Source organism: Anas platyrhynchos, chromosome 20 (assembly GCF_047663525.1).
Source record: "Anas platyrhynchos isolate ZD024472 breed Pekin duck chromosome 20, IASCAAS_PekinDuck_T2T, whole genome shotgun sequence".
Lineage (NCBI taxonomy): Eukaryota > Metazoa > Chordata > Aves > Anseriformes > Anatidae > Anas > Anas platyrhynchos.
This window is the reverse complement of record NC_092606.1, coordinates 8,963,534-8,979,901: the sequence shown is the minus strand read 5'-3', so window position 1 is coordinate 8,979,901 and position 16,368 is coordinate 8,963,534. Positions and strand designations below refer to the sequence as shown.

General features: G+C 43.2%; 1 long non-coding RNA gene across 4 annotated transcripts in view; it reads right to left on the bottom strand.

Annotated features, from left to right (window-relative positions):
* The window catches only part of LOC106016501 (uncharacterized), a 331,834-nt gene extending 316,155 nt beyond the window's left edge, over window positions 1-15,679 (bottom strand). For all 4 annotated transcript variants that reach the window (XR_011804222.1, XR_011804223.1, XR_011804224.1 and 1 more), the window contains exons 1-5: window positions 14,600-15,679; window positions 14,390-14,500; window positions 13,508-13,636; window positions 10,801-10,945; window positions 7,725-7,861 (exon numbers count right to left, since the gene is read on the bottom strand). This is a non-coding gene — a long non-coding RNA (uncharacterized lncRNA). The remainder of the gene's footprint in view (window positions 1-7,724; window positions 7,862-10,800; window positions 10,946-13,507; window positions 13,637-14,389; window positions 14,501-14,599) is intronic.
* Window positions 15,680-16,368: the final 689 nt, after the last annotated feature.

Genomic DNA, 16,368 nt, shown 5'->3' with positions numbered 1-16,368 from the left:
CATGAGTTCATCCTCCTTGGAAAATCGTGCTACTATCTCTGTTTGTCTGTATATTGTAAAATTTGAGAGCTAAACATGAAAGTAAAACTTGCTGTTCTTAGATCTTTAAAACATTACAGCTGCAATGACACTGCTGTGCTAAGATTTAACACTAAAATTCCAAAAAGACAAAGTGACTTTAAATTATGTTTATTTTACATCGGGGAGCAAGGGAACTCCTGTTGAGCAAAGCACAAGAGACTGAAGTAACAGAAAGAAGTGGAATTTCATGGTTATGATTTCCTAGAAAAAAATGTAATACGTCGGTCCTATAAAAGGCTTTTCATCTATGAAACTGAAAGCATTTTCTGAGTGAGGTAAGCATCATATCACTATCCCATTTCACACATGAGAAAACAGAGATTAGAAATAAAGGGGGGGACGTTTCCAAAACGCACGCATCCAGCTCTGGATGTGCCTGTACCACGTGCAGATGTCATGGCCCTCCACCCCACGTCCTACCCCTGCATGCTACTGCTCCCCAGGATCCATCAGCCTCACCCCTGGCTACAGAAAACCCCCAGAAAGATCTCCAGGCCCCCCTGACAGAGGGGTCAGCCTGCCAGAGCCTGCCCCGAGCAGGGTGTGAGGGCGCATCTTTGGCCGCTCGGCCTCTCCTGCCTCCCTGCCAAGCAGGCAGCGCTACGCTGCCAGCCCACTGCAAAATGACTGGCCCCTAAAACACTGCCCCAAATTGGGCAGGATATTCTTCCCTTGCCCAATTGAATCAGTTCCCTAATTGTATCTGTCCAACACAACCAGTGCCTCCAAGCACTCAGTGGGACCCCTTCTTGTGCATGGCACAGCCCAGCAGCACGCTCCAGGATGTGGAACGGTGTCTCCAGGTGGGAGCCTCGCTGCACCGGGGGGCACAGGGCACGTGGGGGGCACAGGGCACATGGGGGGCACAGGGCACAAGGGCAGAAGTTGCCTGCTCAGACAGCCCCGGCAGCCAAACTGGGGTAGGAAACCAGAGCTTGCTGGAGGGGGTTCTACCAGGCGGTTTGGGAACTGGCTGTGATTTCACCTAAAACTGCATCCAGCAGGGCCCAGGCAGCGTCACCACAAATCTGCCAACGCCTCGTGTCAGCCTTGGTGCCCCTGAAATCAGAATGGTTTTTAGTGCTCATGGAGTGAGGTTCCAGGAGAGAATTACCTGTAACATCCATGCCTGTATCTTCTGCCATAAGCAGAACAAGCCCAGAACCAGGGCATGCATTTTATTGTGTCTTTCTCTTGCTTTGACTCAAAATGGAAATCATCCCATTCCCTCACCGTTGCAAACCATTCTGTGGTTAAACGTGCTTTTACATATAACGCCCGTTATATCTGGAGAGATTTAACATATACAGCAGCATTAGTGTTTTTAGTTTCTATGCAAGAAAAAAGCTTCACTTAAACCTCTTGTTTGGAAACACTAATTAAGTTTGTATACGCTGCATTATCCATCTCCATTATATCATAAACTGCTGTTTCTCTTTACTTGCTTTACCTGGCTGGTCTATTGTTACCAACAGTGCCAATTCAAGCGGTATTTGCGTTTTGCTCAGTGAGCACCTATTTTCTGTTGGCTGATACAACTCTGCCAGCACAGATGTTCCAGGTAAGCGTGCTAAATACCTGACCTGCCTTGTACACTACTTCTGAAACACGTCGGGCTCATCAGTGTGGCTGAACACTGGCGTGTCCCATTGTCAGGAGACTGCAGGTATGGATTAGGATTGCATCTGTGTAGGCACTGGATAAATATGGAATAATGAGCAGGTTTTGCACCAAGTTGTTCAAATGATTTATATAAATGCCAGCTACAAATAGGATCAGATTAACTTTCAGCTCCGGTGAATACTAGTTTCATTGGAACCAAATCCTCTGCTTCTAGAGAGGCTGCTGGAAATAGCAGGCTAGCTATCCAAGAAGCGTTACGATTACAATACTTAAGAACAGTGGTTGGGTGGCCCTAAGGCAAAACCCCATCAGTTTAGATTACAGGTCAGATAGCTAGCACAGACCTGTTAAATGTTTGTATTTAAACTAATACACTCCCATCAGGAGCGGTTCTATTCTTCACCACACAGCTGGTTTTCCAAACAGCACAGAGCGCAGCACCACTGTTCTTAAATATCCCCTTTCAGCTCGCTCATGATGTAATTTAGCAAACTGCTACAACGGGGATCAGAACTGCATTAAACAAACACAACAGAAGTCAAGCTGCTGGAGACAAACACATAAAATAAACATTGTACTGAAAAAACAAAGCACGGGGTATGGGGGCCTGAGCTCCGTGCTGGGGGAGCGGTGGGACAGCCCCACGTGGCAGGGAAGGCACGGACACCCCACACACTCCTGATACAGAGGCCGGGGCAGCTCCTTAGGGCTCTGATGGAGATGGAGAGCACACTGCATTCAGCAACGGGCATGGGAAGCCTTACCCAAGGAGCAGCGACCCCTCCTCAGGCAGCTGGTTGAACGCTGGAGATGGTGCAACACGGCCTGGCTGCACTGCACGCCCTATTGCTCGCCTTCGCATCAGGTCGAATCCTGCTTCTCCCCTGTCTCAGGAACACTTTTGCTTAAGGCAGGAGCAACGATAACCAAGTTAGGTGCTGGTCAGCAAAACAGGGCTGCCAGAACCCACCCGTTTTGATCATGAGGTGGCCAGAGGAAGGAGGACCGTCTCACAAAGATACCGTTGGCACTACAGCAATAAGCAGCTGTTGGTTTTGGTTTTTTAAGAGTTTAATGTGATATTCCTGACAACCCCTACTGAACCAGCACTCGCTCCCCATTTCCTCTGACCTTTGAAGCATTCCTCACTCCAGTAGTTAAGCAGCACACTAAAACCAAGCATCAACAGGTCCCAACTACAGCACAGAAGATGGATACAAGTATCTAGCCTTTTGCTTCTAGTGGACCTCGAGGTTAGCATGACTTTTTCTATTTCATCACCGTTTTTCAGAGTTTAAATTCTTTAGGAAGGGAACCTTCTAAATTCCTTCTCCAAGTCTGCACAGCGTGAGGTTAGATAGGTGGCTCTTGGCTGCTGCAGAGATAAGCAGAGACACAGGGACTGCTTAGAAAATATGGCCAAAGCCCAAGTGCAGAGTACACAAGAGGTATGTAATACACACTCATAAATGAGAACGTCCTTCCCTGCAGTTTTTAACCATTTCCAAGCAGGGCAATCTTCAGTACACTAGTTTTAATATCTTCAGTAAATGATCCAGTGGTAAAGCTGAAGCTATAAAAGAGTAACAGAGTGAAGTCCAAGAGTTACGATTACTGATGAACTTTACAACCAAGTCTAACAGCAACTTCTGGGGAGAAATCAGGTAAAAAATTTTGCTCATCTATGGTTTGATCTTTGGGGTCCTTCTGGCCCCCAGGATCACAAGGACTAATACTAACAGCCTCACAGGCCTGCTCCGTACATCCCTGTACTCAGCCAGAAGAGCTTCCACCACCATTTGCAAATGCAGAAACCACCAAGATGATGCTCTGCTCTATAGACCCCGTCTACAAAAGCATCTCTGCTGTAGGCATCTGCAAAGCACAGGATCTCAGAAGCCTTAAGACTCATTGGGAACTTAGGTCCTCATCAACATCAGGAAGATTTGTGCTCTCAAGTCAGGTATCCTGCTACAGTTACAGCCCTCGAGGGGCAGCTCTGCCCCCAAAGGGCTGCCAAAGCCAACCTGGGCAATTCGACATGAGCTGGAGCAGCCCTGCTATTTCCTCTGTTCCACCTCCCTGAAGTTCAGGGCTAGCTTTTTGAAATCGCAAAGATCTACATCCAAAAGCTTAAAATCCAATCCAGATCTTCTAATACAATATTTTGTAATATACTAGTGAAAGATTTGGCATTCATCGATCTTCATTCACTGGAGTAGTCTAAAACCAGAAAAAGCGCTCCCCGGTTTCTCTTTGCAAAGTGGGATGACAAAATCTAAAGGCTCCAGGAAACCCAGCGTTGGTCAGCTCACAGAGATGAGACAGCAGCACTACTGCAAGCGTTTGGGATTCACTGGACAAACCGTGCAGCAAAGGTTGGATGTGTTTATTTTTAGTACCAGTCAACACAGTGCTTCCCTAACAGCCCCTCAGAGCCTGCTGGTGTCAGAAACCTGCCACCAAACCGAACTGTGACGTGTCCATATCTAAATCCTGACCTCACAGGAACCTGCCAGACAGGTGTGAGTTTAGATTAATGGTTTTGCCCTGGTTTACTTCTAGAAATGAGTGGTCTGAAACTGCCAGCATTAATGTGATGCTTTACTGTGCAGTTTAAATTTGGATTTTGCAGCAAAGCTGCAGATAATGTAATTGACTCCTTTTATAGCTTAACTCTCAGCTACAACATCAATATTAGAAGAGGAAATGTCATTTCTAATTTAACTTAATTTTTAAAGAACACGTTTCTCTAACTTTAGGTATGTAATATCTTTTTATTTTAATTTAAAAACATCTCTTTTAAATGATAAAGTAGGCTAATATGAAAGCCAATATTCAGTTAACCGATAATTTCAAAGTAAACAAGCCCTTTCTGCATAAATGGAGGCCATCAGTCAGCTTTGGTCTAATCCTCTGAACTCACAAATATTACCCCAGAAAGGAAGTAATTAGAAAATATTTTATGCAGATTTGAATAGGGGTCTTTGTGCAGGCAAAGAGTGAGACAGTTGCTGTCACCACGAGCCATGCTACCAGAACATGTTGTTCTTTTGATTTCAGAGACTCCGGGCATATTTATGATTTTTTTAAGAAAAGCCAACCCTGGGATTGGAAGCTACATGTTAGCTGACTTCAATTAAAATATTTAAGGTTGGCTTTTAAATCACGCTAGCAGCTTGGGCTCAAATTCCTTGTTTCTAAGGTTCTGGTCCCGTGCGGATATGTAATGCACCGTGATAAAGAACAGGAAAGCAAAATCGGAACATATGTGATTTAAAAGGCACACTGCAACCATTTTAAAACCAATTATCTCTCCTCAAAATACTAAAGAAGGGAGAAAACCACCCACTCTAAAGCTTAGCTGGACTCCATCCAGAGCCATTAGTCCAGGAATTCAAAACATGAATGCTGTCCTTTTTTTAAAATCCTAAACTTTTAAGTTTGATTTCTGCTATCTCTATCTTTTGAGTTAAGATGGCATCCTTAAAATGGATATTTAATAAACATAACATGAAGTTCACATCCAGTTTTGATGAAAAACATCAGTCTAACCTTTCCTATGCCTTTGCAATTACTGTCTTTCTCAGTTCCCATTTTCCTTCCTTTATTAACAATTGCCTTTAAATAAGGTAACCATAGCAATGCTTTTCAACCTTGATGTCTTTTGTTTAGCTTGCTTGAAGACAAAGTCACAACATAATTTTCACCAACAACTCTTATGACAAACAATTTCAATACCAAGATATTTTTTAAAGTGTGCTATGAAAGAGGGGGTTCCCCCCAAAAATGCACCTAAAATAAAGAAATCTAAAGAAATGGAAGGCACTGTGTCTGGTGGTATAAAGCTCTTACCTCACCTTTAGAGCTGAGCTGAACGATCCTAAAACTTTTTTGAGTTCGATGATGTACACAGGCCATGAATCGGAGTGAGGACATGGATTCTGTCAGGCCCCAGCAGCTCCTCGATGTCTGTTCGGGCTGGGCTCAGCCTCACCGAGCACACGAGCTGCACGTCCTGCTGGCAACTGCTAAGCAAAGCCACGCTTGAAAGCTCAGCACAGCCCAATACACAAAGACTACAAGGGGTCAAAGGAGGTTTTTTTTAGCCATTTCCCTCACTTTGAGAAAGATGTGAAGACCTCTGGCACATGAAATTTGTAAATGATCAGTTCAGCTGCATTTTTCAGGCAGGGCATAAGGTGTCACACATCAACTCTCCTTCCACATCGCTCCCTTTGGCACACAGATCCGCGGTGTGGGGATGTCTTGCTTTCACATGGTCCTGGCTACACGCCCTTTACAAATCTGTTACGTAACATTCACCACCTACAATCACAATTTTACTTAAAGTATTAGAGTCCCAACATGAATTTTGAACAAAGATATGCTTAATATTCTACCATACAGAGTTTGCTTCACAGTTCAAGTGTACCATTTATTTCCACCAAGAGTATTTTGCATTAAGCTGTATGCATGGAAATTGCATCTGAAGAAGAAAAATGTAGCAATTAGTAATCTGTTTCATTTAAAAACAGCCTGCTAGTTACCTCCAAAGTAGAGGTTAAAATGGGAACATATAAATACTCTCTGGCCTTCTTTTTCTTCCCTTGAAGCTGTGTTAGCCCCACCCCATAGTCCTTCTGTGTCTCAGGCATGGTCCCACACCAAAGCTGAATCATCACTTCTGGTTTTGCGGTGATTCACGAGCAGGACCCCAGCCTACTCCTACTGATCAGAGTGCAGAAACGCCTCTTGTCTTTGGCAGGAGCAGGAACATTACTTTGAACTCGTCCTCCCCTACAGATGGGATGTTGCTAAGTCATGCAATGTTAACTTAAGCCATTGTCTTTGTATACTGCTCATGAACATCATTTATCTTGTGATTAACTGCACGCAGACTGCAGACCGGGACCTGAAAACCATTTATAATCCTGGCTGTGTCCAAGAATAATTCAATCTAAGTTAAAGAGACACTACTTCCAGCATTAATGTTAGAAAAATGGACCCACTGCATGTTTTAGTACTCGTTTCACCTGAAATTATCAATACTAGCACATTATCATTCAGATCTGCTCTTCGCACAAAGACTTCTGCTGACCTTTACAAGATCCCTGTCGAGGTGCACTCTTGTCCTTCAGACCCGTCACTTCCTTTGGCCACAGGATTTTTCCATGTACTCAGAGGCTTCCTCTCTAATCAGATTACTCATCACAGCAATCTAAAACCCACTGCAAGTATCAGGCTTTGTGAAGGCTTTTCACAGGCTTTGGATCAGACCAGCACACTGGCAGCAAAACCCTTGACATGTCTGACAGCCTGGACAACATTTTCTTGTACTTTTTCCAAATGAAAAGAGCTCCAACGGCTCTTTCCAAAGGGATTTGTTTCTCTCTCCTCCCAGTAAGATGCTTACTACTGTGTAGGCTGCACAAAATATTTTGCTAAGGCAACTTGTTCTTGCCAGTCGAGACCTCAGTGTTTAATCATAATACACAATCATCTACAATACATATGGGCTGCTACTACATTTTGTAATTGCATGCAAAACAGAGAAGCTGGCAACTGCAACATTTGTATTTATTTTGCCTTCTCCCCAGAATGTCCCTACTTCTCTCTTACACGTCACATTCTTACCTCCAAGCAAAAGTGCTAAGTACATTTAATACTGGCAATTCCCCAGGATTATATTTTTTTTAATAAATCAGATTTTCTGCTGTTATAGCCCATTTCTCTCATCTCCCTCCCTCTGGCAATAGCAACTGCAAGTGGAAAGCTGAGACACCAAAGCTGGTTTCCTGCGGCAAAGCTCGGTGCCAGCCATTGTTCTAGCAGCGCGTACCTGCTCAACAGTGCCTGCATTCAGTGCCTCTGAATGTTTTCCTTCCCTCCAGGGTGACAGCTTTGAACAACAACCCTCTTACCATACTCAAACCCCCAAAAGCTTTCTGCTACTGCAGCAGTAATTTAATCAACAACTCAAAGGTACAAGCTCTCAGCAAACAACCACATCTACATACCAGCCTCCCCAGTGTGACGCAGCTTCCCACCATCTCTTTTTTCCTTTATCTTCTGTTGAAAAATCTTGAGAATCTTCCTTATACCATGGGGATGTTTCCCCTCTCTCACTGGTCAAAAGCTGGTTCCTTGTAAAGAACTTGAAGAACGAAAAGGAAAATAAAAGAGTCAGGCTGGGGAACTCAGCTCTGCTCCCTGCCTGTCTCCCTGGAGGACCTCGCTAGCACGGATCCTTCTGCAGCCATGGTTTATTAGTGCCTGCAGGACTTCTCTAGGTCTTTGTACAGATGGGAAAACATTCTCCCACTGTAGATCTCTTGCATGGCTCACTGTTAAATCAGGGCCTGCAAGCTTGCTTCAGATTGAGGGAAAACAAAGCAAAGGTAAAAATTGTGCCTCGTCGTTGAGAGTAACACGGATAGCACAGCCTGCCTGCAGAAGTCATCACCAACTGAGCTGGGATGGCCTGAGGCCACCAGCTGACACTGGACTTTGTCTCTTGCCAGGCCTGCAGCAAAGACGACTGAGCACTGCCTTTTTCTGGAGACCATGGGGCAGGAACCTCTCCGTTTGCCAATCTTAACAATATCTGGTGGTTTTCTCAAACCATTTGTGCTTGGAAGTTCAATAACAAGCTAAGGAAAAGAACGTTATAATTTGCAGTATTGTTCACAGTAAACAACCTCAGGATTAAAACTTTTCAAAAATAATACCCGGGCTCCTACACAACCCTTGTGGATTAAACCTGGCTTGGAAGGAAGAAGGGAAGGGAGGGAAGGAGGGAAGGAAGTAGGAAAGGGAAGGAGGACAACCCTGAACTTGCGTCTCCAATCCAAAGGAAGCTGAAACACAACACCCAATACAGAGTGCCACCAAAAGGAACTCAGAAAAGCATTGTGTCCAAGGAGAGGGATTTGTAGGGTATTTTGCTCATTGCCCCCAGCAAATGAGGCTGTGGGAGGTAAAGGAGGCACTGCCCAGCACACAGCCCGTGTCCCAGGCAGGGGACCACCGACCACCTCAGTAACGTACTCCTGAACCACAGCATCTTCCTCACCAGAAACCCAAGGCATTTCACCTTGTGCCAAACTGAAAACCTTTCATTATTCTCATGTTTCCAATGATTTCATGACATTTTCTCTACTTACCAAATTTATAGTGGGGAAAAACTTACTTCTTTCTGTAATAAGGCCTATAGCTATTCATATATTTTAACAGACAACTGTCAGAGCATTAAGATCAAACTTCAAACATTTTACTCTTTTGTGTGTGTAGGTGCACTTCCACGCTCATTACCTGTCTTACTTACAAGCTCCTGTTGTCATTATGTCTTTTCTCTTCCCCCCAGCATCTTACCCAAATATTTCCTAGAGATTAAGAACCAGGATTAATCACATACCACACACAGTGATTAGCACGATGGTGGGACCAAAATTCACACGTGCCTATCTGAATCAACATTTTGACTTCCCAGCTAGGTTCCCCGTAATTAATGCCCAACAAGCAGCATGCCTAATACTCCAGGGATTGAAAGTGGGAGCGGTTCATGTCGTGTCACAAGTTGATTTAAGTATATTTTATTTACTTTAGAAAATGAGTATTTTACTCTATTTAACACCAGAGGGGGTGATGCAGTTTTTAATTAATTTACTCTTTTGGCTTTTTTAATGTCAAGAAAACAAATGGAGCAATATAAAAACAACAGCAGAACGGCTGACGTGGGGGTCTATAATGTAACCATAAAAGGAGCATTTTCAAAGCACTTGCAAAGTTCCAGCCACATGATTCCCATTAACTGTAATGAGCACTGGACAGATAAATTCACACATGTTGCTTTGATGATTTATTCTAAATTGGCCTCATCTTTGTTAGCACTAAAGGAATAATGATACTACACAATATGAAAGAGAAATCTTTCAATTTGCCCCCTGCAATTTTCATCATTATCCACAGAATTCTCCAGTAGCCAGTCAGACTACAGATTCATAATCTTTCCAATTTTACAGACAGTTAAAAATATTAGCTATAGCAGAGCGGTCAATCTCTGCAGAATATAGTGCTCAAATGTTCCTTTGTTTAACGCACAGGCTTAGCTAGTTGTGCTCTGAAGCCGTATCAAAGGCCTGAATAAGTAGAACAGCGCAGGGAGAAAGCTGCTGCTGTGTAGACGCCAATCCATATTACCTTGCCAAATCTTTAATTGCTGTGTGTGTACATTTGGCTTGATCTTGGGCTGCTTTGAAGTAAAGATATTAGCTTCAATTAATCCCAAAATGACCTCAAGTTACGGGCTTTGGGAAAAAAAGAAAACCAGAAAGTGGTACAGAAACTATGTGAGCTGCTTGGGTTTTTTTCTTCCTCTTCTTTCTTTTCCCCCTTCCTCCTTTTCTTGTGTGAGGACTGGATTTATGTTCATGGCAGAAGCTGAACAGGCGCTGCAAGTGAAGGCTCCTCTCTGCCCAGCAAAGAGGCAGCACCTCGGCTGTGTGAGCGGGCAGCTCCCCACACCACCACTCCTCACACCTGGCCTAGCCTGAGGAGATGGGGAAAGTGTTTCACAAACACCAGGCAGCTGAGCCAAACAAGTGTAAAACAATTGTAAACAATGAAAATGAAAACCAAGAACCCACAGATCTGAACCTACCTGCTTCCGCTCTAGGACTTCTCAAATGAAAAAGGGATTACAGGGGTTACATGAACCAGCAACCAAAACAAGCACAAGGCTGCACCTCGTGCTTCCAAAGCTACTGACCCCATCTTCCTACCCACCGTTTTCATCCCTGAGAGTTAACACTTTTGAAATTCATTTCATAGTTGCGGTGTTTATGGAGAGGACACGTCAACACTGTTAACACCCAGATACTCATACAACAAAATCTTTATAACCAGTGTGACCCAGAGTGGGGGAAAAATCCCCAATCGACCAGAACTTTAAAGGTCTCACAAATGTTTCTGTACTAAATTGGTCAAAAATCACAACTGAAGTATGTGCTCTCCGACAACACAATATGCATCATTCAAAAAAGACAAGCAATATAAACCCAGAAACACTAGAAAAAAGAAACAATTCTTGAATACCTTTTGCTTCTGCTATTGCTGTGTGCATGGCTCAAGCTACTGGGTCTGTCCCGAAGTTTACCATTTCCTGTACCAGACAGTGGCTTCAGAGAATAGCGGGATACTCTTCTTCAGTACTCAGAATACTCTTTCTTCAGGATTGCACCTTCAGGGAAAAAAAAATAAAAAATAATAATAATAAAAAAAAGGTTTTGTATTTTAAAGCAAGTAGTAAAACTGAGTATAACTGAGGTTTCTCCTCACTGTATTCTGACACGTGCAGTGCCAAAGGCGTGCTCCCTGCACACCAACTGCAAACCCCACTGTCCTCATGCACCGCACCTAACCAGGCAGCAGCAAGCACAATTACCTCCTTAAGCTTCTTGCTGGTTTTCCTACATGCATTTTTTGTAGTTGGAATTTTTTTTGTCTTCTAATGTGATGGCATTTTTGTGCTATTCCTTCGGAATCCTAAGTAGCTAACACTACTGAACCAGACTCCAATTTCATAGCTTCCTTCAAATCAAAAGACTTCCGAACTACTTAGAGTTATCTTTATGTCAGCACATTCCCTTGAGGGCAAAATTGTCTTTTTCCCTTGTCAGTTAATTTGTTCATTGCAACACAAGTTTATTGAAAGCACTCTGAGTCTTAATTAGTGCTTTTACTTACTTGTTCCCTTAGCTGTTGTGTCTCAGTATACACCAAATGCTGTGGAGCAGAATTGAGAAGAAATTTCATTACAGCAGTGGCTTAAAAGTGAAATATTACAGGTACCTGTAGCAACATACTTGTACCTAACTTCGAGCCCTGGAATTTAAATATTTACACCTGAAAAAAATCACCCCTCCATTGCACACATAGATGCACTGATTCCTGGAAGTCTCTGCGAAGCCAGACAGGTATCAATTTCAGAGCACAGAAAGAAGAAGTCTTCTCCTGGGCCACAAAGGTCTGACAACCGTTCAGGCAGGCAACTGTGCCTTACAGCTTCCTACACAACACCCGTGATGCTAAATGCATGTACCTACATGCCAGTGGCACACCTACCAGCAAACTGCTCCAACAATTCTACTCTGAACCTCCCTAAGTGCTAAAAACCTCCTAGAACAAGTCTACATCTATTTTTACCAATTTATGTGCCTTTAATCTTGCACCATTGTTGTGTATGTTCTTTAGGAGATTTCCCCCATTCTGTAGCCTTTCCTGCTGACACATTTGCAGACACGGACCATATCCTGCTCCACAGGCCTCATTCTGCCAGGTGGAAGAAGCCCAGTCTCCCAGCTTCATCTCACAAGTTGAGCTCCCTGATCCCCCTGGTAGCATCCTCTGCAGCTGTTCCTGCATTATTTCATTCCTCCTAAACACAGGGGACCAGATTTATCCCCATATTCCAGACACAGGCTCGCCTGTGCCTGACACAGCAGCAGTATAAACACCGTGGTTGTGCTACCAGCGACTTGCTGGATGTATGCACTGTTGTTCTGCGTTTCCTCAACAGTTAGTCCCAAATTACAAAGCTCCACCTTAAAAGTGAATTTTTTATTACTAACCTCTAATTACTCACTTGAATTTTACACTAATATGTTTCACAATCTCTGATTTCAGTCCCTGGGACTACCCTCCACTTCCACTATGACAGTCTCGTCCTTTGCCCAGTTTGATGGAGGTCCCCACGTGATATTGTCAGTAACACAAGTGACTTCAGACCGACTCCTGTTGTCATTAAAGCTGGTCACCCTTCATTTCTGTGGGCATTCCAGCCTGCTCTGCCCCAGCCCACTTGCTCCCTAAACATCACAAAAAGGGGTTGTTTTTCAGCTGGATCCTTGTACCAACTTCCAGCTTCACTAATAATTTCCCATGTGGCCCTGTAGCTAATGCCTTACTGAAATCCAAACAGATTAGATCTTAGAGACTCCAAGATCCCTTCATGGCTTTGAAAACGACACCAGCAAGACCTTATGGTTAATGTTATTTTGTTTATTTTAATTATGTGCTTTGCTGCACATTAGAAGAAAGCAGCCTTTCATGTTTCTCTGCTCCTGCACGGACTGAGAGCTCTCTCCTTAATGAATCTTTCATCTGCAGGTGAGGGAGCCCAGGCATAAGGTAGCAGTAAATCAAGCACTTCCTCTGCTAGAAAAAAAGGACCTTCAGAGCTCTGCTGCTCTTGGTCAAAAGTTGCAATGACTACAAATAAAGGTTTTAGAGGAACAGGTAGATTACTAATCCCACCAAAATATAACGGATGTGTAGAGTGGGTGTGACTGTTACCCGCTGTCTCAAGTCCTGGCAGCTACAGTACCCCCGGGGCTGCAAGCAAAATGTTCCTCCCAGGGAAGAGGAATTGATGGTATGATAAGTGCTGGACAACTTGGTCCTGACTATTCCCATCTTTTTCCATTTACACACACTGAATTCCTTTCTGCATCCGTGGAAGGGAAGTATCCGATCATTTGGGGTTGTAAAAAACACTGCTCCAACTTGCCTGTCTTGAGACAGCAAACAGTAATGGAAACGTGCAGACTTTGCACTGTGTGCTGGTCAAACACTGCTGATTTGCCATGGTACATGATGACACTGGTGTTTTGTCATGTCCCACACCAGTTTGCACCATGGAAGCAGCAATGCTGCCCTATCCATGCTGGCCCAAAGCTATATGCCAGACAAGTTCTTGGACCAAGACTCTGTGGCACAGGAAATCTCATACATGTAACCTCACCTCTGAATCCATGTGATTCTGCAATGAATGTATTATTTCTCCTTCCAGACCTTGTCTTCTCACGTTGCTTGTATGCAACACCATCTTGAAACCCAAAGCATAGCAAAGAATCTCACTAAGCCAACACTTCTGCGACAAAGAACAAAATATAGCAAGTATAATTTCAAGCAATTTTGAAAGAAATTGAAAAGAAACTTTTATTAGTCTAATAAAAATACATAACCCTTGAAATGCTTTCAAATAGTTCCACATTTCCATGTTTTAAAACAACTATATGAAAACTACGTGAACAAAATTGCATAACGGAGCTGATTTGAAAGCTCCTCTGACTACATCATCTTTGACAACAGAAGAAATTTCACTCTAAGAAGAGTGGGCGCCAGCTTTACACTCCCCTTGGGTTTACTTTAGCAAAGGAGTTGTAGATGCAGAATTCCAGTTACGTGGCTTAGCATACAAGACAAAATATTTCCGGAGATCTGTGAAGTATTTTGCATGTACAGTTATGCTACTCCCATTAATTTTAATATGGAGCTGAGGAAATGTGTAGTTTACCAATCATATCATCATCAAAAACCTCCTTTCCCCAAGCACAAATTTAGTAAATCATACCTGTAATTTAATTCTTAATCAAGAGGCCCTTGAGCCTGACTCCCGAGACTCACTTTATGGATTTTGTTATGCATAGTATGAAAATGAAGCAGAAACTCTGCACTTTGATCCGCTCTCAGTTCACACCCCTATCTCCTGCCTTTCCACCATTATGAAGCTAAAAGAAAGAACGATCTTGTACTCATTTTTTTTCAGTCATTTAAGAAATGAATTTTCAATAGCAAATCACTGGCTACAATAAGGATAGAGACAGACTAAATGGTTCCAAACCTGAGAAGCCTGAGCAAACTCCTCGTTTCTAATGTTCTGTGTCCAGAATTGAAAACAGGATTTTGAAATCAATTTTGTCTTCCCATGTAAAACAAGAGATGACATTTATGCCTGGAAAAATTAGGTGTGGTAGGTTTATTTGGAGAGGGAAAAAAAAAAAAAAAGCCACCAAAAGCAACCCACAACTGCATTTTTTAAATGAACAGTTACCTGTAGATTTGGACTTGAGTCTGATAACCATTTCAGCTATTCCAGCTTCTGAAAACAGCAATTAATGCACCTAGTCATTGCATAAATGAAATATTTTTAATACTTGGTTCAAAGTTATATTGTATAGAAAAAACATACATGTGCATTTACTTATGTTTCAAGTGTAAGCTGGGAAATTGAAAACAAATAACATTATTTATTTCTCCCCAAGAATTATTTTAGCAACGGTGGAAAAAAAAATGCTAAAAGCCAAGTTAAAACTTTGTGGAGTTGCAATTAAGCAGTTTCATTTCACACTGCTGCAGTTCCCCCACCTTTGCAGCAGTGGTGCCATGAGCTGACCCTGCAGCAAGCAGGCAGAGCCACAGCAAAGGCACGCGGCCGTGTCACCTGCACGAGCAGGGGCTCGGTCCCACCCCAATGCTCACCCCGCTGCTTTGCCAGTGGAAGAGCTCTGGCAGGCTGGCGTCTTCTCCATCAGGCCTCTAGCTTAGTAGAAAATGATTAAGAGCTCACTGTAGGAACCTCTCCAACAGCTGCAAAGTCTCAACTTTAAGACACCGTTATTTACAGAGAGCATTTCCTAACCTGAGGTGGCCCCCAGAGCCTATCCGAACAGGCAGTGAGAAGCAGCAGCCGGAATGGTCCCTGTGGGAAGCGTCAAAAGGAAATCCCAGCATGTCCTAGTTGGTGCAGCATGTTGGTGTGGAGGAAAAACTTCAGGTACTAATGCTAAAGCATTCTGCAAAGAGATCCAACTGGATGTTCCTGGTTCTGAAACTGCAATTCAAAACAACCAACCAAAATCCTGGTGGTATCATTTAGTAAAGCCCGGATTTTGGTACTAACCCAAAAAGGGCAACAATCAGTGTGGTAACAGAATTTGTTTCCATGATTTGAAGACACAGAAGGAAAATTTCCAGCAATAAGCATGGAAGCGTGTCTTGTACACATAAAATTATATCCAAATTATATCCACACATGTATGTGACTGCACGAAACTCTAAAACATTTATTATGGCTAAAAAATGTTCTGCCACAAACCTAGACCATGTAATCTGTTAGTAGGAACACAAGCCTTCACATAACGAACCAAAGATGAAGCCTATTTAGTTTGATGTTTCCTTAATTTGAAGAAAATGCACCAAAATAAACAAAGCATATAGAAAGGGCAAGGTGTCCCCTTGAATCACTGTTTTATCTCAGTGCGCAACTTATTTTGCATAAAGATTTTCAGTAAATAATTAAAGATAAAAACATTCTGCTTTCCAAATTGGCACAGATGTTGGAAGTAGGCCCACATAAATAACCTTTCCAAGTGGCAACACGAATAAAAGTCTAATCAGTTCTCTAGCTGTGCAGAGTACAAAGTGAACATTTTAATACAATCAATAATCCCAAGGTAAAGAGATGATGGCTACACAGCAAGCCTCAGTGGGATATAGATTTCAGGTTACAAATCAACAAAGATGTAATAACTCACCGCAGCTGCAGCATATTCCTTGGAGGCCTACTTACAAGCTCGTTCACCACCCAGGGATATTCTCAGGAGCAGATCGAACCCACTGAAAGATGCTTCTTGGCATGGCTGTGTTCTATGTGAGCCACAGGATGGAGAGCAGGAAATCCAGCCACCAGAGCACAAGTCACGGGGATTCCTAGAGGCAAGTCTTATAAATCCCAGCAAGTGAAGCAAACTGGGTAATTCCCCCACTGCAGCAGCGAAGCCTACTGTTGTCACCCCAAAATCATTTCCATTAATGAGTGAC